Here is an 18,923-nt window from a genome sequence, read left to right as displayed (position 1 = left end):
CTCCCTCACTCTCCTTCACGCCTCCCCACCTCCCTCAATGCCTCCCTCACTCTCCTCAATGCCTCCCTCACCTCCCTCACTGCCCCTCACTCTCCCCTCAACACCCGCCTCTGTCTGGCAGTGTGAGACAGGAGGCAAACTCCCCAGAGCAAAATTCCTTCAAACCACATACATAGTCAATGATGCACAGCCTCTCTCTCTGTCTACCTCCCTCTCTCTCTCACCTCCCCCTCTCTACCTCCCTCTCTACCTCCCCCCCCCCTCTCTCACTCTCTCTCACCCTCCCCCCCTCTCTCACCTCCCCCTCTCTCTACCCTCCCCCCCTCTGCCCCCCTCTCTCTCACCTCCTCTACCTCTCAATTCTCTCTCACTTCCCTCTCTCACCTCCCCCTTTCACCCCCCCTCTCTCTACCTCTACCTCTATAAGTGCAAGTCGTCGTCCTCGGAACAAAACAAATTAAATCAAGTGTTGGGAAAGACTTTAACTAGACTGTCTGACTGTATACTGAGTGACTGATTGATCTGACTGTCTGCATTTATCTGACTGTATTCTGAGTGACTGACTGACCTGACTCTGCACGTGTGTTTAGTGTGTGCGTGTGTTAAGGCTTATGTGCGTGTAGTGTGTGCGTGTGGTGAGGCTCGTGTGCGTGTAGTGTGTGCGTGTGGTAAGGCCCATGTACGTGTAGTGTGTGCGTGTGGTGAGGCCTATGTACGTGTAGTGGGGGTGTGAGGTGAGGCTCATGTGTACGTAAGTGTGTGTGTGGTGAGGCCCATGTACGTGAAGTGTGTGTGCGTGTGGTGAGGCCTGCGGTACGTGAAGTGTGTGTGAGGCCCATGTGCGTGTAGTGTGTGCGTGTGGTGAGGCTCATGTGCGTGTAGTGTGTGCGTGTGGTGAGGCCCATGTACGTGTAGTGTGTGCGTATGGTAAGGTTAATGTACGAGTGTTGTGTGTGTGTGTGTGTGTGTGTGTGTGTAATAGATAAGCCTTATACACCTCAGCTAATAATTTCCTTCCAAACCATTAGTCTTCTCTTCTTCTCCTTCCCTTTTTATCTTAAGTCTTACCTCCTTCCCTCCCCCCTCACACCTTCCTTCCCTCACCTTCACGTGGATGTTGTCAAATATTTCATCTCCTCAAAGATAAACACTCGTATAGATGTGCAGCGGCTTGTGTCATCCCCCCTCTCTCTCTCTCTTGTACAGTATGTGTGTCCAATCATTTTTCAACGGTGAGACTTTTGTTGACTTGCGCCGAGATTAGTCTAACGTGAGTGTTGTCCTCCCCTGCGTTAATCTGCCTCGTTAAACACACTAAAAACGACCTCTACCTCGTTCACGCCTTGAGACTCTTTAAATACACACTGAAAACGATCTGAGCTTCGTTAAGCACTGAAAACGACCTGAGCCTCGTTAAACACACTGAAAACGACCTCTACCTCGTTCACGCCTTGAGACTCTTTAAATACACACTGAAAACGATCTGAGCTTCGTTAAGCACTGAAAACGACCTGAGCCTCGTTAAACACACTGAAAATAAGAAGGAAGGTAAGTAGGTGGGTAGGTACACAGTCTTCACCATCAAGACTCCTGCTGTGCCTCCTCGAGGCAACACACGGTGACTGGGTGCCTTGTGGGCCCAGGCTAGACCAGCAGGGGATCTCGGAGCAGCAGTGGGCCCCGAGGGATGGCGCAATGTTGACACGTATTGGCGCCTCCCAACCATTGTCCCGCTGCCTTGTGGATTAACCTTGATATGTATAAGGCTACAGAAGTAAACACCGAACGAAGAGTCTGCAGTGGAGCCCCGCATCAGGCAGATATGCTTAAAGAGCTCCAACAAGACCCCAACGGCGGTGTAGGCGCAAGAGGTGACCAACATGGGAACCCAACACTATGCCGGTGGATGAAGACAATGCACAATGGATAGGCTACTAAGGCGAAACCCAAAAAACCCAAAGCAGCTACTTTACAGTCACCTAACGAATAGTAAACGTAACACCGGCGGGCAAATGAAAAGGTATAAGGATAGTCTTAAGACAAACCTGAAAAAGTACCAAATCGACCCACTCACCTGGGAGACGAATTCTCCATACCGTAACGCTTGAAGGAGCACTGCACGAGGTGTCAATACTTTCGAGTTAGCCCGACTGCATACCGAGGTAGACAAGCGCCAACGCCGGAAAGACGATGCCGCCGCCCTTCCCGGACTAGATGTAGCCCCCCACACGGGCAACATCTGTGGATGACCCTGCCGGTCCCTATTAGCCTCTCGAGTCACCTCAGAGCTCACCAACGAAGGTGACATCCTTAATAACTCATATCATTGTATCATAGCTGGATGATCGTCATGCTCGATTCCGAGTGACAGCCAAGTAGTAGTAGGTACAGGTAGGTAGGTAGGTAGGATGGTAGGTAGGTAAGTAGGTAGGATGGTAGGTAGGTAGAGACTATGGGGACACTTTCGTCGTGGCCCTCGACATCTCCAAGGCATTGGACAGGGTATGACAAAAGTCTTTGCTTTCTAAACTTCCCTCTCATGGTTTCTCTCCCCCACTTTGTTCTCTAATCTCTAGCTTCGTTGAGAACCGATCCATGGCAGTTGTTGTCGAGGGATCGATCTCTTGCTCTTTCTCTACCAGTAGTGGTGTTCCACAGGTTCTGTTCTTTCACCTACTCTCTTCCTTCTTTTTATCAATGATTTACTTCACACTACGACTAATTCTATCCATTCTTACGCTGATGATTCTACTCTTCACTCTTCACATTTTCCCCTTCTCCAATTCTCAAACTAGATCTGTTTCTAGAGTTAATATCATTTCATCTATCAATGTGGATCTGTGCAGCATCTCCAAATGGAGAGGTAGAAACTTGGTGAAATTCAATAGTAATAAAACTCAGTATTTGCCAATTACACTTTCCAAAACAGAAGATCTCCCACAGGACGCTATCATTCTGTCAAATTCTAAAATAGATGTGCTAGGCCTCACCATTTCCTCTAATATGTCATGGAAGTCACACATCCTCAACATTGCTAAAGCTGCCTCCCGAAAGCTGGGAATACTGTACAGATGCCGTAGCTACTTCACTCCTGAGCAGTTGCTTCAAGTATACAAGGGATTCACTCGTCCTAACTTGGAGTACTGCTCTCATATCTGGGGTGGCTCTTCTGTCCAACTGTTAGATAGGGTGGAATCAAAGGCATTTCGTCTTATTAATTCTCCTCTTAATCTCTCTTCCCTTTCTCTTCACCACAATGTTGCTTCACTCTCTCTCTCTTTTACAGGTACTTTAACGGGCAATGTTCGGTAGATTTGGCATCCTGTGTACCACCGGCAAGGCCGTGGGCTGGTAACACTCGTCTTGCCCACCGTTTCTGTGTGGATGTCGGTCACACTATAATAACCCGTTATAGTACATCCTTCTTTCCTCACACAGCCAAACTGTGGAATGTTCTGCCTCCTTCTGTGTTTCCATGCTCTTACAATGTCTCACTTTAAAGCGATGGTTTCCCGGCCTCTTCGTGGTGTAGATTAATAGAGTCTTTCCCTCTTCTATTTTTTATTTATTTTTACTCTTATTTTTTTCGCCCCACAGGCCCCGTTGTGAGTGGACTATTCCTCGAAAAAAAAGTAGGTGGGTAAAGACGAAATCATGGATGAGAGACTGGGAAGCGGTGGTAGGAGGTGATGTGGTGTTGGTATTTGTTCTTCCGTTCCTGGTTTTGGGGGAGGTGGCCGGGTGGGTGATGGTGGGTGGACGGGTGGACGCGGACACCACCCACCCGGCCATGACTGATGTTTGACTGGTGCCCCCTGCTGGCCACGTAGGTACACTCCAGCACAGTCACTACAACAACAACCAACAAGAAGTCAATCCACACATTCCTATTACTCTCAACCCACGGCGAGAGGCTCCGGAAGGTGGGGGTAGACAACTCGGTGACGGTGTGGCTGGTGTTGGTCCCTCTGGCGGCAGTTGTGGCACCCGAGTCAACCTTCCCTACAGGAGCGCCATCTGTAGTGTTGGTCTCGCTCACAGTAGCTGCAGGACCTACCTCGATCACCACAGTGGTCGGTTCCTCCAGAGACGAAGAAAGAGGAAGGCTAGGAAACCCTCCCACTGGAGTGGGCGGTTCCTTCAAGGACGAAGGGATTGGGAGGCTAGGAGTCCCTGCCAATGGGGTGGACGGCTCCTTAGGGGGTGAAGGGATAGGGGGGCTAGGTGTCCATGCCAATGGGGTGGACGGCTCTTTCTTGGGGTGAAGGATAGGGAGGATAGGGTGTCCCTACAATGGGGTGGACGGCTCCCTGGGGGGTGCAGGCTAGGGGGGCCAGGTGTCCCGCCAATGGGTGGACGGCTCGGGGGTGAAGGATAGGGAGGATAGGTGTCCCTACCAATGGGGTGACGGCCTTAGGGTGAAGGATGGGGCCAGGTGTCCCCTGCCAATGGGGTGGGACGGCTCAGTGAAGGGATAGGGAGGATAGGTGTCCCTACTAGGGGTGACGGCCTTTAGGGTATGGAGGGGCGAAGATGTCTGATAGGAGGCAATGGGCTTGCAGTGAAGGGATAGAGGCTAGGTGTCCCGGTACTAATGGGTGATGCCTCTTAGGGTGAAGGGATAGGGAGGATAGGGAGTCCCTCATTGTGGGGTGGATGGCTCGGGGTGAAGGGATAGGGAGGATAGGAGTCCCTGCCAATGGGACGGCCTTAGGGGTGAGAAGGGATAGGGGGCTAGGTGTCCCTACCAATGGGTGGATAGGCTCCTCAGGGGTGGAAGGATAGGGAGGACTAGGTAACCTCATCACAATGGGGTGGACGGCCTCAGGGGGTATGCGATAGGTGTCCCTACCAAATGGGGGTGTGACGGCCCTTTAGGGGTGAAGGGATAGGGAGGATAGGTGGGTGAAGGGATAGGGAGGATAGGTGTCCCTACCAATGGGGTGGACGGCTCCTTAGGGGGTGAAGGGATAGGAGGGCTAGGAGTCTCTACCAATGGGGTGGACGGCTCCTTCGGGGGTGAAGGGATTGGAGGGCTAGGAGTCCCTGCCACAGGGATGGGCGGCTGGAAGTCTGTCCTATTAGCCGTCATGTCGTCGAGGCTCATCGCACATTTCCCCATTTGCTCCAAACAGGTTAACGGCCGGTGAGGCTCCAGCTCCGGAGGCAGGTGAGCCTCGCCTGGGTCAGGTACCCCAGGGAGGGGAGACTCAGTACGGGGTAAAGGAGGGTGACCGGCATCGAGGTGCTCCCCGTGATCAAATAACAAACAAAATATAAAATAAAATAAAATCATTTTTTACTCTCGGCACAAGAATAAAAGATAAACACGCACACACACCACTCGTCTCCCATGTACGGTAGTGAAGGTCGATGACAGATTAAGAGGAGCATCTAGTGCCGTGTCCACCTCGATGACATGTACTCTTGAGTGCCTCTTGTGCAGCACGACTTTCCGGTGTGAGTCTCTTGAGTGTGTCCTGATATAACTCTTCGAAGCGTCCCTCTCCAACATACTTTAAAACTGTGACGTGGTCTAGGTCAGGGGTTTTCAAACTATGGGTCCCGACCCTTCAGTGGGTCGCGAAATAAATAAATTGGGTCGCAAAATAAAAATGAGTCGCGAAAATAAATAAGAAAACAAAATAAAATGAGTCGCGAAAATAATTAAGAAAATAAAAATAAATGCACTATAATTTAGGCTTGGAAGCGACTGCAAGGAGAGCAGTGTTTGTCTTTGATTTACTCATTTCATATCATTACACTTAGGTTTAATGGGTCGCAATTCAAATTGTTGTTCTGGCTGTGAGTCGCAGTAAAAAAAAGTTTGAAAAACACTGGTCTAGGTGACGTGGTCAATGCCTCCTCAGACTTCCTCCCCTACACCTTCTGCTAGAGGGACGACACAAGATCGAGGACCGCGAAGGTTAGGTTAGTTTAGGTTAGGTTAGTGTCAGGTTAGGTTAGTGTCAGGTTAGTGTCAGGTTAGTGTCAGGTTAGTGTCAGGTTAGTGTCAGGTTAGTGTCAGGTTAGTGTTAGGTTAGTGTCAGGTTAGTGCTAGGTTAGTGTCAGGTTAGTGTCAGGTTAGTGTCAGGTTAGTGTCAGGTTAGTGTCAGGTTAGTGTCAGGTTAGAAAGTTAGGTTGGTAGTGAGAGCTCTTATTATGTTGTTAGCTCTCCTCTCAATTACCTCTTGCCTCTACCCTCTCACTCTCCACTCACGGCCTTTAAACTCACTGAGCATGACTTGTACTCAAAGATGTAAGTCATCGTACTCAGGGTTAAGTCATCGTACTCAAGGGGTTAAGTCATCGTACTCAGGGGTTAAGTCATCGTACTCAGGGGTTAAGTCATCGTACTCTATCCTATGATTAAAAATGAAAGGTACAGTTTTTTCCCCAGGATAGACAAACCAGTTCACGTATAGTAAATATTGATAGGACCTTTTTTTCCTAGGACGGGTAAAGAGGATTTGTTTTCTCTCTCTCTTGGATAAAAAAAGAACAATTTTTTGTCTATCCAATACTAAATAATCAACCTATTTTACTTACCCATTAACCCGAGTGCCCTATTTTCCCCGACCAATCACGAGTAAGTATCTCAAATTTCACAACCAATCAGACGTGGCAACTGAGTGACACCTAAATACAACCACCTGGCGACGTCTGGCAACTCTACCGTATGAAGCTTTAAGTTAATAAATAAAACACAAAGTCAACCTAGGAGACGAAAACAATAAACAAATAAACAAAAAATAACAAACCATAATAAGTAACTAATAAAGACTTTAATTAACCTGACAAACACACACACACACCTGACAACTGAGACAGGTAAATAAACACACCTGGCAATACCTGTCAACTAAGCCAACCAGCCAATCAGTGACCTCCTTCACCGCCAGATGGACCAATCAAAACACAGTCAATAACTATCAATTTACGACGGCAATCAATTATTCACTCAATTATTCAATCACTCGGTGGTGGTGATTGATCAAATAACACGGCACACATTCATGTTAGTAGTGAATAACATCTTAAGAGCTATGACGTCACGAATACAACCAAATTATGACGTCAGGAACATAATCAGCTGTAGTATGACGTCACTCACCCTACACACTGCCTTAGGGGTCACACTCGCTACCTGCCGCACCCTTACCTGTGGAATAAAAAAGGTAAATATTAATAAAATAATACGAGTAATAATAATAATGATAAAAATAATAATAGTAATAATAGTAATAATAGTAATAATAGTAATAATAATAATAATAATAATAATAATAATAGTAATAATAATAATAATAGTAATAATAGTAATAATAATAATAATAATAATAATAGTAATAATAATAATAATAGTAATAATAATAATAATAATAATAATAATAGTAATAATAATAATAATAATAGTAATAATAATAATAATAATAATAGTAATAATAATAATAATAGTAATAATAATAATAGTAGTAATAATAATAATAATAATAATAATAATAATAATAATAATAGTAATAATAATAATAGTAATAATAATAATAATAGTAATAGCAATAATAATAATAATAATAATAGTAATAATAATATTTCTACTATATTCAGTAAGTCAGTTCATTTCATACATACAAACATATATACATACACAGAAAAACATACATACACACACATTACATATAGTGTACAGTATACCTACTCACAAGCCCTTGACCAATCAGAAGAAGAGCACCAGCTTCCGCCTCGACCAATAAAAACTCAGATATTTCCCCTCGTGACAATTTCCTGATGTCGTTCAACCTCCTGTTCTCCCCTTCCTGCCTCTCCCTCTCTTTTTTTCCCTCTCAGTCTTTATTCCTCTTTTTTCCCACTCTTATTCTCTACCCCTCTTTCTTCCCTCTCCCTCCCTCTCACCCCTCTTTAATTATATCCAAAATTATAAAACCAACCCAAAATTAATTACCCAAAGAAGTAATTACCCAAAATTATCCACATGTCTAATTAAGATCAAAACAATAATTAATCCTAAATTACTTGAGGGATAATCTATATTTAATTATCCAAGGTTTTAGTTAACTTTAATCACCCATAAGGATAAATTACCCATATCCAATGACTTAATTACCTTCAATCACCCTAATTATCTCAGGGACTTAATCACCTTAAATCACTAGAAGTTTAATTATCCAGGTAGCTTAGCAAGGATAATTAAACCCTAAATTACGGGAGGAATAAGTTACCTGTTGTTAATTACTCTGGCACTAATTACCCTGTGGACCTTAATTACCACCATGAGAATAATTGGGCGATAATTTTCAAGACTAAATGTTGTTTATTCTCTCTCTCTCTCTCTCTCTCTCTCTCTCTCTCTCTCTCTCTCTCTTCCCCCTCTCTCTCTCTCTCTCTCTCTCTCTCTCTCACCACCACCTCGAGAGTATTATCACCAAAAACATTATCATAATACTTTCACCAGACAGCTTTATAAAAGTTCATTATAAGACTATAATAAGTAGATGCATTATACCGTTATATTAAACTGTTAAGGTTAGGTTAGGTTAGGTTTAGGTTAGGTTAGGTTTAGGTTAGGTTTAGGTTAGGTTTAGGTTAGGTTTTATTGTGACAGTAGTATATGTCTCCTGGTAACTCGTCATTTCTAGTCAAATTTCCCCTAACTTCAGGTCACCAAGGGCCATTTTTTCCCCTAACTTCAGGTTCACCAAGGCCCGTTTTTTCCCCTAACTTCAGGTCACCAAGGGCCATTTTTTCCCCTAACTTCAGGTCACCAAGGGCCATTTTTTCCCCTAACTTCAGGTCACCAAGGGCCATTTTTCCCCTAACTTGGGGCCGTTTTCATAATGTGTATCCCTGGGTGAGCCGCTCATAATGGGACTCAACTTTCAAACACTGAATATTGTCGGGGGAAATGGTGGAAACTTTGGTGCTACGAGAGAGAGAGAGAGAGAGAGAGAGAGAGAGAGAGAGAGAAACGTAAAAGGATAATAAAACAAGAGAACAAAACGGAGAGAAAAGGCAGAGAGGAGAGATAAGAGAGAAATAAGGAGAGAGAGAGAGAATTAGTTGTGACCCTCAACCCCTCACTCCTCAGTCCCTCACTGCTCTGCCCCTCACTCCTCAGCCCCTCACTCCTCAGCCCTTCACTCCTCTGCCCCTCATTCCTCTGCCCCTCACTCCTCAGCCCCCCCCTGTCCCTCACCCCTCCTCCTCCCCCTCACTCCTCTGCCCCTCACTCCTCAGCCCCTCACTCCTCACCCCTCACTCGTCAGCCCCTCACACACACACACACACATTAATAGTGAGGTAGGCTCTCTCACACAATCCTTAGGCCTACAGAGAAGAATGGCCAATCATATAGACCCCTAATCTTCCTAAAATCTCCCCCCCCCCTTGGCCAGAACCTAACGTAACCTAATCACTTGAATTTAAACACAGATTATTTTGATTTGACTCCTGATTGGCCTAATCCTCCCCGAATCCTTTATATTTCACAAGGATTCGTTCTAACAACCCAATCCCATGTTGTCAATACACGTAGGACTCTTTCAAAAGGCGCCAATAAATCCCAATCGTTTATAGTCCAATCCAGTCCAAATCCTGAATACAGCAAAACCTCCATATAACGGACCCTCGATTTAACGGAATTCCCTCTCTATATAGTTCGTTATAATGGGGCTTCGCATTTACTGAACTCTCGATATAACGGAATTTCATCTCTATATAGTTCGTTAGATGAAGGTTTCAGATCTAATGGACCCTCGATATAACGGATTCTCCTCTCTGCATAGTCCGTTAAAATAGGTTTCACTGTAACCTAATTTTTCCTATCGATTTATCATATATCAAACAACTAACAATGAACAACATGCAAATCACTACCCAAACAACCATAATAACGAACTGATGATGCTGTTACAGTGAATTAGTATAGTTACCGCTGTAGACTGTCTCTTATCTCCGTTTTCTTTCACTCCTTCCGCCCAACGTTACCATGGCAACAAGTGATCCATTCTTGTCAACGTGTGCACCAAAAGTTTAACCATTTGGACCCTCGTGTATGGTGATGAAGTAGAGGTGTATATTAGCTAACTAGTTCTTACAGACAGACAGACAGACAGACACACACACAGTACAAACACACATAATTACACAATACATTCTAAAATAAATAATTCGTCAGTAATTAAAATAATCATAAAAATTGCATCGATTTTTCCCATTAATTTGTGAAGCTAAAATAATAATAATTTGACGCATCAGAACGTAATTATATCAACAACAATAACAAAAACATAATGATAGTAAACAAAAATATTCATCCACCCTGGGAAAAAAAACGTCTATCCTGGGAAAAAATATAAAAAACACATTAAAAAACAATAACTAACAGCACAAAACAAAAAATAAACTGTGAAATTCCCGTCAATACTGGAGAAAAAACTGCAGCAACAATACATACCAATAAATACTAACTCAACATAACGAACGATAACACCCATAAAAAAATATAAATTCCACCATACTGGGAAAAATAATCTTTTTTATATAGTATGAACGAGAAATATGAACCAGGCGGGTAATAACGGTGATTAATCTACGTTATATGTGTCTCCTGGGAAAAATAATTTACATAATGGTTCCAGTATGTATGGCAGCGTCGGCCTCTGGGGCGGGGCGTCAACACGTGGATATCACCTGATCATTGTGTGTCTGTTGATTATGGTACACCTGTCTGTCTGTCTGTCTAGGTCACAGGTTCTCAACCTGGGGGCCATGGCCCCCAAGGGACCCACGGCGAGCTGTTATAAATTGTACGTTTCCAAATAATGTTGGGAATCTGAATTAAACAAAACTTGCATTACTTATTTTGACTTGGCAGAAGAGAATTTTCATTCTTTTTTTGTCATTTTGTTTAATCATAACGACAATACAATTTTAATATTTACATACTCTGGTGCTAATTTATATTTTATTTTTTACGGATTATTTAAGATTTCACAGGTCCAGTCCCTGTCTGTGTGACAGGCGCTGGACCGAGCTGCTGAACTGACTTGTTCAGTACGTGTCCGTGTGTCATCCCTTTGCAAGTGGTGATTGGACCAAATGATCTCAGCCTGGCCTGGGATACCATCACGGAAACAGTGGAGTGTATTGTCTCTGAACCATATATTGTGTTTGAGCTTGACTCAAGCATAATATACTCTGTAATTGGTGTTACTTATTTTGTTTCATAATTCATGTGGTCGCTGCTTTACGTGGGTGAAATATTTGTACACTTCCTTTATTAATTATTTCCTTATTTATTGGCGCCATTGTTGTTCATACTCATTCTTTACTTATATAATCCCACCATTTTTGGTGCTAAATTGGTATGACTCACTATCCTTCTCATTCTTCCAAGTTGGGCAGTGCATGTCAAAGGAGGCGTGTTCTTGCTTACAGGAAGTACACTTCAGCTTGCTAGCTTGAGTGTGAATGTTTACCTGTGTGCATGTTTGTGTATGACTGTATGTGTGCTTTATGTGTGAGTGCATGGGTGTGTTATGTGACTGTGTGTGTTTGCCATTCTAACTCTTGTCCTATTTATCTGTCCTTCTTTATCATTCTTTGGTCTTTATCACTTGTTTGTTTGTCTGTTCTGAGAGAAAACTGAAGGACGCCACGAGGATGTTGAAAATTCCTCAAGGGGGAATGGAGTGAAGAAGGTTGAGAGCCACTGGATAGGTGAAATAAACAGGGGTGGTCATACTTCAGGTGATCCTAATTACCTCACCTTAACTAATACCAAACACCTTTCCTTCAGCCTAAGAATTTATTCCACAAAAAAAAATTCTCGGGCATTAAGTGTAAACAGACGGACATTAAAATACGTTGTAATAATTAAAATACTCGTGCACAGAGATAATAAATTCTCAAAATTCTTCCTTAATTAGTGTAAGACGGGAATTAAAATCAATAATCATGCTTCAGAAAAAAATACTTGTGTAAAACGTCTGTGGTTTAAATTCCCTTAAAAAAATACTAATCAAATATTCGTGCAGAGAAAATTTAATTAAATACCTTCCCTCACTGGTAGTTAGATATTCATGCACCAGCGACAAATTCTCACAAAAATGCCACAACAATACCGGTAATTAAACTCACTCAATAAATTATAATTCGTGCATCAAATATTAAATAATTCTCAGATAAATTCCACAATAGTGAGACACAGGCATTAACCATGACTTCGTGAGACATACAGGCATTATTAGCCATGACTTCGTGAGACATACAGGCATCATTAGCCATAACTTGGTGAGAGACAGGCATTAACCATGACCTGATGAGCCATTAATCATAACTTGGTGAGACACAGGCATTAACCATGACCTGATGAGCCATTAACCATGACTTGGTGAGACACACCTGTGGGCATGGCTCCTGGGAGGATGGGTGCCATCATCCCGTCTGAAATGTAGATCAGTTTAATGACTTAATTCCCCACACCTGACAGTTATTTTCCCCACACACTTAATTCCCCACACCTGTCAGTTATTTTCCCCACACACTTAATTCCCCACACCTGACAGTTATTTTCCCCACACACTTAATTCCCTACACCTGGCAGTTATTTTCCCAACACACTTAATTCCCTACACCTGACAGTTATTTTCCCCACACACTTAATTCCCCACACCTGACAGTTATTTTCCCCACACACTTAATTCCCTACACCTGACAGTTATTTTCCCAACACACTTAAAATACTTTGTTATTAATGCATAGAGATATATTTTAACACTGATTAAATGGACATTACAAGAGGCGGGTGAAATTGGTAATAATAACAATAATAATAATAATAATAATGAAGATGATGATGATGATGACGATGATGATAATAATAATAATAATAATAATAATAATAATAACACTGTAATAACCACATCCATTATCACCATCATTACCTTTCACCTTTACAGTCATCACTATAGTCACCAGCACCACACTAACACCATAACCCCCAGCACCACACCACCATAACCCCAGCACCACACTAACACCATAACCCCCAGCACCACACTAACACCATAACCCCCCAGCACCACACTAACACCATAACCCCCAGCACCACACTAACACCATAACCCCAGCACCACACACCACCAACAGGGCAGCCAGCGTGAATAACACAAATGCTGATTGACCTCACTAGAGTTAGTTGCCGCCAATTTTGAAAGTTAATGGAGAGAGGACTTGTTGACCCCCACCTCCCCCCACTTGGACCCCCCTCCCCAGACCCCCCCACCCCACTCCCTTCTTGACCCCACTCTAGACCCCCTCCTGAGAATCCCAGGTGTTGATAGGTGGTGGTGCGTGGTAGGTGGTGTGTGGTAAGCCCCTGAGGAGGAAGGAGAGAGAGAGAGAGAGAGAGAGAGAGAGAGAGAGAGAGATAATACTTTTACTTGGAGGACGTCGTATAAACAGGTCTCTGCCACAAGACATACAGCCTGGGAGAAATGGGGGGGGAGGAGGGAAAGATAGGCCCCAGTAGGTTAGAATTTACGACTGGCAGGGGAAAAATATTATGGTGGTGGGGAAAATACGGTGGTGGGGGGAAAGAATTGCTGTGTTTAAGGAATATTTACCTCAAGAGTTGTTGGATGGTGGGGGGGAAAAAATACAATGGTGGGGGAAAACACACACGGGAGGAAATAAAGAAGCTGTTTAGGGAATTTTTAGTAGTGGAGTGGTGGGGAAAATTTTTACTGGCACGAGAAAAATAGATAAGTTTAGGGAATTTTAACAGTGGAGGTCTGGCGGGGGAAATAACTGTTGTGTTCAGGGAATTTTAGCAAGATAGTAGGGGAAATTTCACTGTGGCGGGGGAAAATAACTGTTCAGGGACATATATATACCTTATAGTAAGTAGAGTGGTGGGGGAAATTTATGGTGGCAGCTTACTCCCCTCCCTCCTCTCCCCTCTTTCACCCCCCAGTCTCCTGTCCTCTTTACCTCTTCCCCTTCTCTTGTTCCTCTCTCCACCTCTCTTCCTCCAGTTCTTTCTCCCTCCTCACCCCTTTCAACTCTCCTTCCCCCTCTCATCTCCCTTCTCCCTCTGTCCTTCTCCCTCTAACTCCCTTTCCCCTCCTCCCCTCCCTCCTCCTCCTTTCCCCTCTCTCATCTCTCTTCTCCCCTCTCATCTCCCTTTCCCCTCCCCTCTCATCTCCCCTCCCTCTTCCTCCTTTCCCCTCTCTCATCTCCCTTCTCCCCTCCCCTCTCACCCCTCTCCCCAGGTAATACTCATTAGCACGCTCAACATATTTACTCGCCTCGTCTGTGAATAAACAAACCCTCAAAAAAAGTCCCTGGAATGGGAATGGGAATGAAAAAGGTGAGTGGGAATCCGTCAGGTGAGGAGGCTGTTGAACGCCCTAACATATTCCCGGGAATGGGAATCCGTTGGTGTGGAAGATGATCCACCGCTCACACATATTTTCAGGAATCGGGAATGGTAAAACGAGACCATTTAGGAGCTTATATAGTGCTGGGAATGGTAACGGGAATCATAGTTGTTTATATTCCTGAAATGGTGACGGGAATGGATATGAGAATCAGACACCCTCTTATATTCCTGTAATTGGAATAGAAATGGGAATCCTACACCCCTCATTCCTGAAATGGACATGGAAATCCTACAACTTATATTCCTAAAACAGGAATGGGAATCAACCAGATAAGGGAGGGAAGAAAGAAACGGTCCACACCCAAAAAATTCCCAAAAATGGGAATCCACCGAGTGAAGAGAGTACCCAACGCCCCTAGATGTTCCTGGAATGGGAATGGGAATGGGTGGTGGAGGGTCTGTTAACGACCAGGTCAAGTGGTGTGTCTACCTGAGAAATAATTAACCTTCATTTAAAGGAATATACCGGTAGGCTGAGAGACACCTCACTGAGATAGTTCTTCCTCACTGAGAGACAATCATCACTCACTTAACCCTAACACACACACACACACACACACACACACGTCTTGTTAACCCTAATTATATAATGATTTAATAATGATATAATGAAGTGTTTATATTCTACCTCTTAATCGTTCTAAGGTGTTGTGTGAGTGTTTAGTATGATGATGTTGTTGGTGGTGGTGAATGTTGTTAGGTGACGCGACGCTGCAGTTAGGTATTGTTGCCATTATTATTATTATTATTTTTTATGTGTTGTATTTAACTTTTACTGTTTAACCACCTACGTCACCTACCACTACCACCTATACCTTACCTCCACCACCTACCCTCACCCCCACCTCCCCTCACCCCCACCTCCCCTCACCCCACCTTCCCTCCCCACCCCCACCTTCCCTCACCCCTTCCCTCACCCCTACCCCTCACCCCCCACCTTCCCTCACCCTTCCCTCTTACCTCCCTCACCCCCCACCTTCCCTCAACCTTCCCTCCCCCACCTTCCCTCTTCCCTCCCCTCACCCCCCCAACACTTACTGGGTGAGGAGAGAAGTGGGAGCAGATCGGTGTGGTTGGCTAATGAACTGGCAATCTCCCCTTTAAGGTGGGGCCGATGTTGAATTACACTGCCGCGCCCTCTCCCCTATTGGCTCCCCTTCCTCCCCTGTACACTGTTAGCTCCCCCTTCCCTCCCCTGGCCTGTTATCCCCTTCCTCCCCTGTTACACTGTTAGCTCCCCCTTCCTCCCCCTGGCACTGTGGCTCCTCTTTCCTCCCCTGTACACTGGCTCCCTTCTCCCCTGTGCACTGTGGCTCCCTTCCTCCCCTGTGCCTGTTAGCTCCCCCCTTCCTCCCCTGTACCTGTTAGCTTCCCCACTTCCTCCCCTGTACACTAGTGGCTCCCCACTTCTCCCCCCTAGCCTGTCCCCTTCCTCCCCTGTCCCTGTTAGCTCCCCTTCCTCCCCTGTACCCCTTCCTCCCCTGTAGCTCTCCTTCCACTCCCCCTGTACATTGTTAGCTCTCCCCTTCCCTCCCCTGTACACACCCCTTCCCCTCCCCTGTACACTGTTAGCTCCCCCTTCCCTCCCCCTGTACACTGTGCTCCTTACTCCCTCCTGTACACTGTGCTCCCCTTCCTCTCCCTGTACACTGTTAGCTCCCCTTCTCCCCTGTGCCTGTGCTCCCCTTCCTCCCCCTGTACACTGTTAGCTCCCCCCTTCCCTTCCCCTCCCTCTAAGTTCATTACAATAATCATCTCAGTTCCTTGGAGTAAATTTACCTTTTCAGCTCAAGCTAAGTTAAGCTAATCTACTCTCTTAGCTTCCTGGGGGTAAATTAGCTTCCTGAGGGATGAGTTAGCTTCTACAGTCCATTGAAGGCTATGTAAGCTATATTTTGTTGCTGTTCTTAGCTTTGAAATCGGTCACCCTTCACATCCACACCCTCCCTTACACACACACACACATACCTTTTAGCTTTTATTATATAATTCGTCTTTATATTTTATTCTTAGCTGTTTTATATAATTTTAGCTTTTAATTAATTGAAGCTTTAAGTCAACAATATTCATAACTTTTTACAGTTAATTTTAGCTTTAAAGGGATTGAGGTGAAGTATGTTCTACCACCACCATCACCACAACACCATCACCACTACACCATCACCACACCACCATCACCACTACACCATCACCACAACACCATCACCACACCACCATCACCACACCACCATCACCACTACACCATCACCACAACACCATCACCACAACACCATCACCACAACACCATCACCACACCACCATCACCACACCACCATCACCACAACACCATCACCACAACACCATCACCACCTTATATAGACGTACACAATATTGAGGGAAGAGGACAACTGTCTATAGATTTCCAATACAGGAGGGCAGTGTTCCACCCCTTCCTTGCCACCCATCTCCCTGCCACCCATCTCCCTGCCACCCCATGTCTACCACACACTCTTGTCTCTGCCACACCACTTTCATGCAACCACTACTACCACCATCCCATCACCACCAGCCGACTCTCTGATCTAACGTTGCAAATTGTCTGTCTGTCTATCCGTCTGTCTGTCTGTCTATCTGTCTGTCTGTGTCTGTCTATCTGCCTGTCTGTATCTGTCTGTCTTGTCTCATTTAACTTTCCTCCCCAAAAACGTTTCATATTCTAACAAAGACTTTCACCAGATATAAAACTACCTTTAAATTCGGCCTGAATAAAAGGCAGTTGTGGCCGTGTAATGAGAGAGAGAGAGAGAGTGTGTGTGTGTGTGTGTGTGTGTGTGTGCTTGTCTTCTGGCAATCCCTGTTGTTCCTCTTCCCTCCTCCTCCTCTTCTTCCTCTTCCCCTCCTCCTCCTCCTCTTCTTCCTCTTCCCCTCCTCCTCTTCTCCCCCTTCCCTTCCTCCTCCTCGTCTTCCTCCCACCAATACTTCAGCAACCCCAAAACCCCAGAGAAAGTCCTAAAGAAAGTGACCTTAATCCTTTTCATCCGCTTCTCCCTCATCCACCTTCTCCCATATCCACTTTCTCACTCATCCACCTTCTCCATCGTCCATTCTCTCACTCATCCACTTTCTCCCTCATCCACAATCTCCCTCATCCACCTTCTCATCCATTCTCTCACTCATCTACCTTCTCCTCATCCATTCTCTCCCTCATCCACCTTCTCTCTCATCCACTTTCTCCCTCACTTGCCCACCCTCTCCCTCACCCATCCCTTTCTCCTTCACGACAACTTAACAGTTAATCTCCTTAGGAACCAAAACCTCCCTGTGAACCAACCAAAAACCCCTCCCTGTGAACCAACCAAAAACCCCTCCCTGTGAATCCAGCAAAACCTCTCTGATGACAAACCCCTCCTGTGAACCAGCCCAAAACCCCACCTCCCTATGCAATTCCTTCAAAACCCCTCCTAGACAGCAAAACTCCTCCTGAACTTCAACCAAGCTCCCTCCCTGAACCAGCAAACCCCCCTCCTGAATTCAGCAAACCCTCCTGAACCAGCCAAGCCTCCCAACCAGACCAGCAAACCCTCCCTGAACCAGCAAAGCCATCTATTGTAAAACCCCTCCCTGACCCAACCAAAAACTCTCCCTGACCCAACCAAAACCTCTCCCTGAATTTCGATTAAAGAAAGGAAAAAAAATAAGAGGGAAGAAAGTTTGGCATTTTTGCTTTTATTCCCACACCATTTTTCTTCTTCTCAATTGCTTTCACTATCACAAAAGGCCTTGTCCTCCTTCTTGGGGTCTACTGCTCTCGCGTTTAGGGAGAGAGGGATGGAAGGAGGGAGGGAGAGGGAGGGAGAAGGATTTACGAGGAGGAGGAGGAGGGGCCGGGAGAGGTGGTGAGCTGGGAAGGATGCAAGATGGAAAGAGGAGGAAGAGGAGCAATAGAGAAGGAAGTGAAATAGAAGGAAGGGAGGGAGGGGGTAGGAGAGGTGGCCAGCTGGAAAGGAGGAGGAGGAAAAGGGAAGTTAGGGGCAATAGAGAAGGAAGGATGGAGGGGAGAGAAGGACTACGAAGAGGAGGAGGTAAAGGGAGGTAGGAGGGAGGGGGAGGTAGAAGGTGTATAATTAAGTTAAAAGTCATTACATTATAAAAATACCCCAAATTATACCAGTTATACTTAATTAGAAGATAACACAGGAAAAAAAATCTAATTACACTATACACAGGTAAAACTCAATTCAGATTATACCAATTAGGGATAAAATGACACAATTATACCGATTATACCTCGACGAAAAAGCATTATGGGTCAAATTCACTCCTGATTATACCCATTATAGGTCAAATTATACCACCAAAATCTATAACTTATCATCTCTCACACATCTGAACACAAGCAAGAGGTCTCAGGTGTGTTGACAGGTGTGTGAGGTGAGAGTGACAGGTAACACTGGGTTATTTAAGGTCACATATGTAAACA

General features: G+C 45.0%; 1 long non-coding RNA gene across 2 annotated transcripts in view; it reads right to left on the bottom strand.

The window, feature by feature from the left end:
* LOC121869076 overlaps positions 1-18,923 on the bottom strand; it is a 113,097-nt gene that overhangs the window by 63,716 nt on the left and 30,458 nt on the right. For both annotated transcript variants that reach the window (XR_006089504.1, XR_006089505.1), the window contains exon 2: positions 12,424-12,465. This is a non-coding gene — a long non-coding RNA (uncharacterized LOC121869076). The remainder of the gene's footprint in view (positions 1-12,423; positions 12,466-18,923) is intronic.

This window comes from Homarus americanus, unplaced genomic scaffold (genome assembly GCF_018991925.1).
Source record: "Homarus americanus isolate GMGI-L3 unplaced genomic scaffold, GMGI_Hamer_2.0 scaffold24694, whole genome shotgun sequence".
NCBI classification, from domain to species: domain Eukaryota; kingdom Metazoa; phylum Arthropoda; class Malacostraca; order Decapoda; family Nephropidae; genus Homarus; species Homarus americanus.
Note: the sequence above shows the minus strand (reverse complement) of the source record. Positions and strands in the feature narration are given on the sequence as shown.